Source organism: Lissotriton helveticus, chromosome 1_1 (genome assembly GCF_964261635.1).
Source record: "Lissotriton helveticus chromosome 1_1, aLisHel1.1, whole genome shotgun sequence".
Taxonomy (NCBI): Eukaryota; Metazoa; Chordata; class Amphibia; order Caudata; family Salamandridae; genus Lissotriton; species Lissotriton helveticus.
Window position 1 is genome coordinate 1,865,872,524 of NC_136057.1, and position 9,954 is coordinate 1,865,882,477.

The window sequence follows — 9,954 nt, forward strand, 5'->3', positions numbered from 1 at the left end:
TATAGAAGTGAAGCCTTTCAGATGATAGAGCGATGTTTGCGTCGTATGGGTTCTTGTTATATGTCAAATGAGAAGACTGTAAATTAAGCGCGTCAGTTAAAGTCGTTGCCCGATCTGCGTTGAGGTAGGACAGCACAAATAGAACAGCTTCAACCCACGCACAGTAAGAGTCAGTTTACGTAGATTTTCTCATGCATAGCAGGAGACATTTTAAGTAAATGTTATTCTTTTAACCAAGTAAGGGTAACCCTGCAGCAGCAGGGCTTTCAAAAATTGAGTGAAACTCTTTAATGTTCCTCTCCACGGAAATCTTTAGTAAAAGGCGAAAGATTTATTCGGTTTGAAGAGAATCCAGAGTATGAGTAGGTCACAGCCTCACCATGGGCCCCAGAAACAGCTATCCACAGAATGTCAGGGTGATTTACTCTACTAAATCCATCATTGATACCCCTTCAAAATATAACCAACTCGTGAGAAACCTTGTAATCCGATACATTGTCAAAACACTTTTTGAGACAATCGAAACAAAAGCGAGACAGACTGATGACACGGCATTATGGGTATGCAAATTTCGTCGTCGGTCACGTGACAGGAAAGGCTGCAACACTCGAGTCTCCCAGCTCAAGCCTTCGCGTCGCTCGTTTTACGCTTCTCATTCTGAGCAGTGCAGCGTTGGGAGCCTCGCGCAGGCTTGTGTGAGGTGTGATTACAGGAACATTGTGGGTGTTAAGGAGGCGAGTGCTTAAGGTGCAACCTGGTGAAAGGAGCAGGCACTGTATAAGAATGCTGCGGATGTTGTAAGTTTTGGTCTCGCAGGTGCTTTGTAGATTGGGAGCCTTGAGCATGTTGGGATTGGTTTGCTGGGTGGAAGGAAGGTGTTGCTCTTGAGATAGGTAGTTTTAGCATATGTTTTCCCAACATCCTTTCTTTTGCGGTTCTCCGCCGACTTAAGCTTATCTGTGAAATACGTGAACGCCACCCATGTTAATATTGTTCACTTTCTTGGTACTCCAGCACTGCCATGTTCTATTTAGGGTTCTCTATCCCCTGCTGGTGTCAAGAATTCCCCCTACCCTGCCCAGTCTTTAGTATCTATCTCTGACTACTTTAATTTCACCGACTTCTGGGCAGAATCCTTCCTAAACTCAGAAACGTATAATCTCTAAATGCTATTGAAAATACAATTTTGTACAGTATGTCCCCATACCCAGTCTGCATTATATGCGCCCAGGCAAATAAAAGGAGAACGTATGTTTGTTGGATGCAAGGAAGGGACTTGGTATATGTGTAAGAGGCTAAAGCATTCTGGAACAGGCTACGGTCTTTGTGTGTTTTATGGGCTTCTTGGATGTAAGGCAGGAGAAGTCTCGCTGGCTGCAAGAAGTGGGACCAGATTCATGTGTAGGGGGATTTCCGTTGTTGGAGGCGAGAGGAGTGCTGCATAGGCAATGGAGGGTATGTTGTGCAGAAGGAGAGTGCTTTTCTTTGCAAGTAGTGCACGTGGGGCTGCTGTACATAGTGCCCGTAGCATAGTGAATGTTAAAACTTGGGCTTGGACGTCATCTGTGATGGGGATCTGTTGTGTTGTATGCCCCTTAGTTTATATATTCGCGAATGTATTTACTTAAGTATGGCAGTGCACGTCACGCAGTTACACTACATTTGGTACGGACAATGCTCCCCATTAATCCCGTAGTGATGTTGGTGCAATATGGTACATCCAAGACCACTTGAATTATGCAACAGGAAAGGAACACATGATGTTGCAGGGTTGACTGAATTATGGAGCACAACAAGGCACATTAAGCAGCATAAGCGATGCATTTTGTGATGGTATTGCTTCATTAGCTTGTGACCGGTTTCAGCTAGAACCTACATTTGCAGCAGAAGATGCGTTTATGTGGCAAAGGAGGCAAACCTATAATTGTGCAGGAAACTGCGCTCCCGCAGAATCGTATCTTTGGTGGCCCTAGGTACCAGCCCTTTGCACCACAACGTCACTGGCATTTTGATGTTTTAAATGCTTATTTTTTTGTGTTGCCAGTGTTTGCAGCAAGCACACGCCATAGCTGCACTGCTCTAGCATAGCTGCCAAGGTTTCAGGTTGCTATGTGTGACATTTTTATCATTTCACTGCAATTATGAGTGACATTTAAATGACTATGAGTGACACTTTCTCACGATCAAAATCAGGCAACGGAGATGAGCAAACATATAAATATCAGAAATTACACCCAAGTCCAAGAAGACTTTAAAACTGCAGCAAATCACCAGAAATGGCAGGGCACTTAGATGGGAATGTGTGAGGCGATCTGCTTCCAAGCACCTCATGCCACTGACCCCCAGGAGTTCTAGCCCTCCATGAGTTCTGGGGCGCGCCATCCGCCCTATCATTCCTTTCACACTCCTAAGAGGACACCCAGGCTGCAGGCACAGAGAGCAGGTGCAGCTCGTGCTTTTGGTGTAAATGTGCGAGGGGTTCTGCTTCTAAGCACGTCATGGCACTGACCCCTGGCATCTCCAGCCCTTCCTGAGTTGTGAGGCGCTCCCCTGCCCTATAATGCCTCTCACACTCCTAAGGGCACACCGAGGCTACAGACACACATAGAACTCATGTAGGGTCATGCTACATGTGTGAATGTGTGCGCTGCTCTGCCTCTTAAACACACCACTGCCAACCAGGAACTCTAGCCCTCCTTGGGTTCTGAGGCGCTCTCTCTGCCTTACTGTGCCTCTCACACCCCTAAGGGGACACCCAGGCTGAAGGCACAGAGAGCACATGAGAGATGAGAGGCCTAAATGTAAAATTAAGAGATGAGCTGCCTAAATTTAAAATTAAGAGTGCTGACTCGTGGACTATGCCACACACAGGCTTCTGATTTGGCAAGAAGTAGCACTACGCCACTGAGGCACACGTGTCACTGACAGCCGGCAGCATTATTAAACAAATTAGCCCCCGGCGCTCCGCTCACTGACACCAAAAATAATTATATCACTGGCGTTTCCCAAATAAAACAAGTTAGTAAATGCTCTCTGACCAGTGCTTTAAATGGGCCGATAGTCACCGGTACTGAGTACCGGCACTTCTAAATGTTCTGCCTCTGAGTACCGGAACTTTTTCTTGTCTCAAAGAGAGTACTGGTACTCATGGGGCAGCAAGCCAACTCCGTGCAATCTGGCTTGAAAAGAAAGAAGCGTGACACAGCTCATGAGTCGGTCCGTTTTCGTGAAGCACTCGAGTGTTAATATTTATCAATCTGCTAATTGAGCAACGTGCATATGTATTCAATCAGAGCAGGCAAGGCGTGGAGACAATTTCACTGTAGGTGTGCGAGAATGCCTGCTAAGAGGCACATCTCCTGACTCAAAACTAAGAGTAGGCTTCCTGCTGGCATAGCAGAGTAAGAGTATGGCAACAGGGTTCACCCAAAATGAGTCACTGGGACCTGGGTAGTGGCAGTACTGAGAGTAGGGGGTCCCATCAAAGAAGCAAACAATTAATAAACATACAAATTATTTTTACGACAGTAGACAAGAGATGAGCCTGCACTGTATTTAATCACAATGTAGGGATATATTAAATATCATGTCATTGTATAAGCATTCATAAACTATGCAGTGCCCCAAGGGAAAAGGGAAGTGATAAGGTGAGGATGGTGTGGATAGGGAATAGTGACTGTAAAAACAAACAAATGGCACAACGGCAATTCATGTGTCAAATAGAATATAGACCAACATTGGGTTCAAAGCATCACTTAATCAAAATCATACTCCACATAACACAACAATGTGTATCAAGACTGGGGTGAAGTTGACGGAAAAAGGACGGTTGTCGACGTTTCGACCCTCTAAATATCGCAGGATTTAGTTGTACCCTTGCTTCGGGGTCTTCATCAGGACAGGGCCGGGGCAGGCAACCTATTTTTTGTATGCTTTGTCTGTGTGCTTAAGAGTAGCGCATGTTGTGCATTATTATTTGATTTCTAAATAATTATTGTGATATATATTAAATAGGTTGCCTGGTACCAAATGAGGACACGTGTGGTGCACACCTCCAGGTCATAGGACAAGTCCAAGACCTTCCTATATCAGAGACAGGCCTAGGCCTCTGCACGCACACTAGATTAATGTGATGCCAGGGCCAAACAAATGCCAAATTAGAGTACCAGATACATGCAGTCATTCACTCGGGGCAGAGAAACACACCCTTTAACCATGCAGGCAACATTCAGTTCCCATCAGAAACCTCCCCAGGATCTTTCTGGTGTCAATGCCATGTGAGGGGTCACAGTTTCCTGAATTGTGATCTAAATAATGATGCAATACAGTTAAGGTGAAAAGTGGTCCTGGTGATCACTACTGATGAATCACCAGGATCCCCCTTAGAACAACATTAATTGAAGAGATATTCATTATGATTTTTACTCATTCTACAAGTAAGCGTGAAAGATTGTTTAACGGATTGAGTACATGTTGTGTTCCAAGTAGGGAACCCGGAATCCAGAGTACCTTGTGTAGAAGGCTCAAAAGCATTTTATTGCTTGTTCAGTTTACTTTGGTACTTTGAGGGAATGGGGCATCCTAAAGCTAAGGTTATAGATGCCACATAAGACTCATACTTTCACAGACTCTATTTCTGTGGGACCGGATGTCCTTTTGTCAGCATCTGAAGCTGGTGGATTTTAGGATCCCAACTCCTATTGTGAAAATGAAGCATGCCTAAAACCAGCATTTCCCCGTGAAGGCTGAAGCAGCCCTATATTTAAGAGGGAGGGGGTCTGACAAACCACATGGTAATCTGAAGATTTTGTACAGAAGAGGTTATTGTGACTGCACCGAACGCACAGGTGTCAATCCTAGACTTTATCAGGCAAATATGAGTAGATTGTCATCTTATCCACAGAGTTGTATTAGACGATAAGTTGTGCTTGTCAATATGGATTTGGCTGAAATTTGCACAGTGAAGCTCTTGAGAAAGTAAAGTTTTATATATAGATAGTTCAGCTTAAAGAAATAAAATGCTCCACCCGTGATAATGGAGTGGACAGTGATTCTTAAACTGAGAGGTATGTTTACTAAGATTTTATGCCCTGTTTACATCACAAAAGTGGCCCAAAACTATGGTATATCTTTGTGCACCTATTTCCTTTCCAGCGTAAAATCTGTTTTACGTTGGAAAATTACTTGGAAGCACCGCAAAGCAGCGCATAGCGCTGCTTTGCAGTACGTGGTGCCAAGGGGGCATCCCATGGGTGGTGCATGGGTGTTCCCATGCAACCACCCAAGGTTTCCTATGCTAAATCCTATTTACTTAAAAATATAGACAAGGTATAGCGTCAGATAATAGCGCCCATTTGAGACAGGCGCTGTGAAGGAGAAATGCTTTTATTTCTCCTTTCTTTTCCAACTTTGCATGTGTGCTGCACTGGCCCACATACAACGTGAGAAAAGGTTTAAAGTTAGTCTAAGCATTGTATTTTGTACTGGAAGGATATCCTTCCAGTACAAAACGTATGTTAGACTCACGGAGACACCTTTGCAGTATGGTGCAAAGATGTCTATGGTCCACAACAGTAGAGGGGAGTGCCATATTTCTGTAAATGTGGCTTTCTCCTACTCTCTCCTTCTCGCACCGTGCAGCATTTGAGTCTGCTGCACTGCACTGCACGACTAAGTAGTTAAGCTGACCCTGACTGTGTTATGGTGAAGCCAGCCAAAATTGGTACTGATAATGGCAGAGAGCAAGCACTTGTAAGTAAAAGTACAGCATTTTTTCAGATTATAACGGTTAGACCTGGCACCATTGGCTTGCAGCACTGGTTGTGCCACCCAAAAGACCCTTATAAGGTAGGACATGCCCTGGTGTGTGTGGCATGTCCTAATAGTGAATTACAGCCCTTTTCGTTTTCCACTATTGCAAGGCTACCTGTTCTCCATAGGCCAGAATGGGCAGTTAGATTATTAAATTCTTATAATCTTACTCGCTCAGGGAACATGGTAGACATTCGAGTTTAGTATGCCTGAACTCAGAATGATAAAATACATATTTTAGTGAAGTTGGTTTTAACATTCTTTGTTTGAAAATACCACTTTTAGAAAGTAGGTATTTTCTTGTCTAACTGTCCAAAGCCTGCCTCTGCTAGGTTGTGTATTTCTTGTCTGGAGTTTGAGTGACAGGGCTGGGGGATTGCAGGAGGGAGAATGAGTCAGCCCAGTGGTGAATAGAGAGATCTGCATCTAGATGGATGGGAGGAGCTGCACCTGGGACCTGAATAGGACTGTGCCTGCCTTCCACAATGCTGGCTCCACCTCCTGTGGTGCGGCTGATGTCTCTGCCCTGCACAGTGAATGAAGAGAAGGAATCTTGTCAACAAAGTGCTCCAGGGCTGTGCTTTCCCTCCACAATGCTGGCTTCACCTTCTGTGGGGCGTCTGATGTTTCTACCCTGCACTGTGAAAGGAAAGAAGGAGACTTGTAAACAGAGTGCTTCACAACTGGTTTTGACTGGGCAAAGGCCTTTCTGCCTTCAGAGGACAAATGTTTTTGGGGTATAAATATTGGGACCCTGATCCCAAGAAATTAGATCACTTTTGGTATACAAGAAGAAAACTTTGCTGAGGAGAGGAACCTGAAGAAACTGAGGAGAGACTATCCCTTAGCTGAAGTGCTGCTTGGGGGATTGGCCTGCAGTGGTTGCCTGACTGCCAAAGAAAGGAGAAAGAACTTTGTGTGCTTTACTTTCAACTTGTGAAGGATCTCCAAAGGCTTGGAACAGAGCTTGCCTCCTGCTGAAGTCTCGGGGACAACAGACTTCACCAATCAGCTGCCCAAGAGTCTTCCTGAAGTGCCTGCAGCGGTGCTGGACTTTTTTGAGGACTTGTGTGTCGCAAGGAGCTGAAAGCGCGACTCAAGAACACGAAGCGTGTTGTCGAGCTGCCGCTTCACATCACGAGGGACCGCGCATCGCCGTTGAAGAGGATCGACGTTGCAGCAGACGCCGCCGCATCTCCGAGAAGCGTGTCGCAGGGCCTGTCGCGGCTCATCGCAGGAAAAGTGGATTGATGTCACAGAAGACGCCGCCGCATCTCGGAGAAGAGTGTCGCATGGCCTGTCGAGGCTCGCATCGTTGTGGAAGCAACTCGCATCGCCAGGAGAGAGGATCGACGTCGCAGCAGACACCGCCACATCACTGGGAAGCGTATTGCAGGGCCTGTCGCGGCTCGCATCGAGGACAGCATCTCGCATCGCCAGAGAAGAGGATCGACGCCGCAGCAGATGCCGCCGCATCACCGGGATGCGTGTCGCATCAAGGAGAGAGCGTCATCTTTATTTCTTTCGCACCGGAACTTTGGCGCATTTCCATCGCTGCAACATTGCTTGTTGTGGAAGCGCAACGCATCGTAAGGTACATTGACGCAAAGTGTTGCATCTTAAGAACTGAACTGAACTAAGCTAACCCTACCATTTTTAGGTATACTATTGTGGATTTTTGTCGTTTGTGGTCTTGTGTATATAAAGAATACTTCGTTTTAATATACAACTGTGTGGTGTCCATCTGTGGTGTTGTCACTGGGTTACTGTATGTGGTCACAAATGCTTTACACACTGCCTCTGAATTAAGCCTGTCTGCTCGTGCCAAGCTACCAAGGGGGTGAGCAGGAGTTAGTTTAGGAGTGTAAAAAGCATTTCTTTTTAGCTGCTTTTTATCCCCAGCGCTGGCAAAGCAAAGAGGGGAAGCTTTAATGAGGTATACAGAACTCGTGCATGCAACGCATGGGAACAGCATTCGTGAATGCCTCTGTTTACGTGTTGGCATTCTGAAGCCGGGCTGTCCCATATATATATATATATATATATATATATACACATATATATTTTAATGCCCCTTTACAATTTGAATCACAGAGGCGATTTCAATCAAATCTCAATAATCATGAGACTGATCTTGAAATAAACCCCAGATTGAAAACAGTTATGTGTTTTATTTACCAATTGATCCTTCTTTATCTGGTGTTCTGTAGCGCTGCTTGTGTATAGAAGTGAAGCCTTTCATAGAGCGATGTTTACGTCGTATGCGTTCATGGCATGATTTAAATATACGTTTTACATACATATATATATGAATTCTGCAAAACGTCCTTCACTGGAGGAGCAACAAACAGCTGGTGCCGGCGGCGAGGTAAGGACAGCCTCGCAGTAATTTGTCACAGCAAAGATTGAACAAATACGCCGCACTCTTCTTGGGTGATTATACACGTTTCGAACTATGCAGTTCCTGATCACGTATATATTTTAATGCCCCTTTAGAATTTGAATCACAGAGGCGATTTCAATCAAATCTCAATAATCATGAGACTGATATTGAAATAAACTCCAGATTGAAAACAGTTATGTGTTTTCTTTACCAATTGATCCTTCTTTATCTGGTGTTCTGTAGCGCTGCTTGTATATAGAAGTGAAGCCTTTCAGATGATAGAGCGATGTTTGCGTCGTATAGGTTCTTGTTATATGTCAAATGAGAAGACTGTAAATTAAGCGCGTCAGTTAAAGTCGTTGCCCGATCTGCGTTGAGGTAGGACAGCACAATTAGAACAGCTTCAACCCACGCACAGTAAGAGTCAATTTACGTAGATTTTCTCATGCATAGTAAGAGACATTTTATGTAAATGTTATTCTTTTAACCAAGTAAGGGTAACCCTGCAGCAGCAGGGCTTTCAAAAATTGAGTGAAACTCTTTAATGTTCCTCTCCACGGAAATCTTTAGTAAAAGGCGAAAGATTTATTCGGTTTGAAGAGAAACCAGAGTATGAGTAGGTCACAGCCTCACCATGGGCCCCAGAAACAGCTATCCACAGAATGTCAGGGTGATTTACTCTACTAAATCCATCATTGATACCCCTTCAAAATATAACCAACTCGTGAGAAACCTTGTAATCCGATACATTGTCAAAACACTTTTTGAGACAATCGAAACAAAAGCGAGACAGACTGATGACACGGCATTATGGGTATGCAAATTTCGTCGTCGGTCACGTGACAGGAAAGGCTGCAACGCTCGAGTTTCCCAGCTCAAGCCTTCGCGTCGCTCGTTTTACGCTTCTCATTCTGAGCAGTGCAGCGTTGGGAGCCTCGCGCAGGCTTGTGTGAGGTGTGATTACAGGAACATTGTGGGTGTTAAGGAGGCGAGTGCTTAAGGTGCAACCTGGTGAAAGGAGCAGGCACTGTATAAGAATGCTGCGGGTGTTGTAAGTTTTGGTCTCGCAGGTGCTTTGTAGATTGGGAGCCTTGAGCATGTTGGGATTGGTTTGCTGGGTGGAAGGAAGGTGTTGCTCTTGAGATAGGTAGTTTTAGCATATGTTTTCCCAACATCCTTTCTTTTGCGGTTCTCCGCCGACTTAAGCTTATCTGTGAAATACGTGAACGCCACCCATGTTAATATTGTTCACTTTCTTGGTACTCCAGCACTGCCATGTTCTATTTAGGGTTCTCTATCCCCTGCTGGTGTCAAGAATTCCCCCTACCCTGCCCAGTCTTTAGTATCTATCTCTGACTACTTTAATTTCACCGACTTCTGGGCAGAATCCTTCCTAAACTCAGAAACGTATAATCTCTAAATGCTATTGAAAATACAATTTTGTACAGTATGTCCCCATACCCAGTCTGCATTATATGCGCCCAGGCAAATAAAAGGAGAACGTATGTTTGTTGGATGCAAGGAAGGGACTTGGTATATGTGTAAGAGGCTAAAGCATTCTGGAACAGGCTACGGTCTTTGTGTGTTTTATGGGCTTCTTGGATGTAAGGCAGGAGAAGTCTCGCTGGCTGCAAGAAGTGGGACCAGATTCATGTGTAGGGGGATTTCCGTTGTTGGAGGCGAGAGGAGTGCTGCATAGGCAATGGAGGGTATGTTGTGCAGAAGGAGAGTGCTTTTCTTTGCAAGTAGTGCACGTGGGG

General features: G+C 44.9%; 2 non-coding genes across 2 annotated transcripts; both read right to left on the minus strand.

The window, feature by feature from the left end:
* Nucleotides 1-245: 245 nt before the first annotated feature.
* LOC144780313 (U5 spliceosomal RNA) lies at nucleotides 246-360 on the minus strand. The gene has a single exon (XR_013600736.1). It is a non-coding gene; the product is annotated as a U5 spliceosomal RNA (small nuclear RNA).
* Nucleotides 361-8,693: 8,333 nt separating this feature from the next.
* Nucleotides 8,694-8,808, minus strand: LOC144780180 (U5 spliceosomal RNA). Its single transcript, XR_013600725.1, has one exon. It is a non-coding gene; the product is annotated as a U5 spliceosomal RNA (small nuclear RNA).
* Between the last annotated feature and the right edge of the window lie 1,146 nt (nucleotides 8,809-9,954).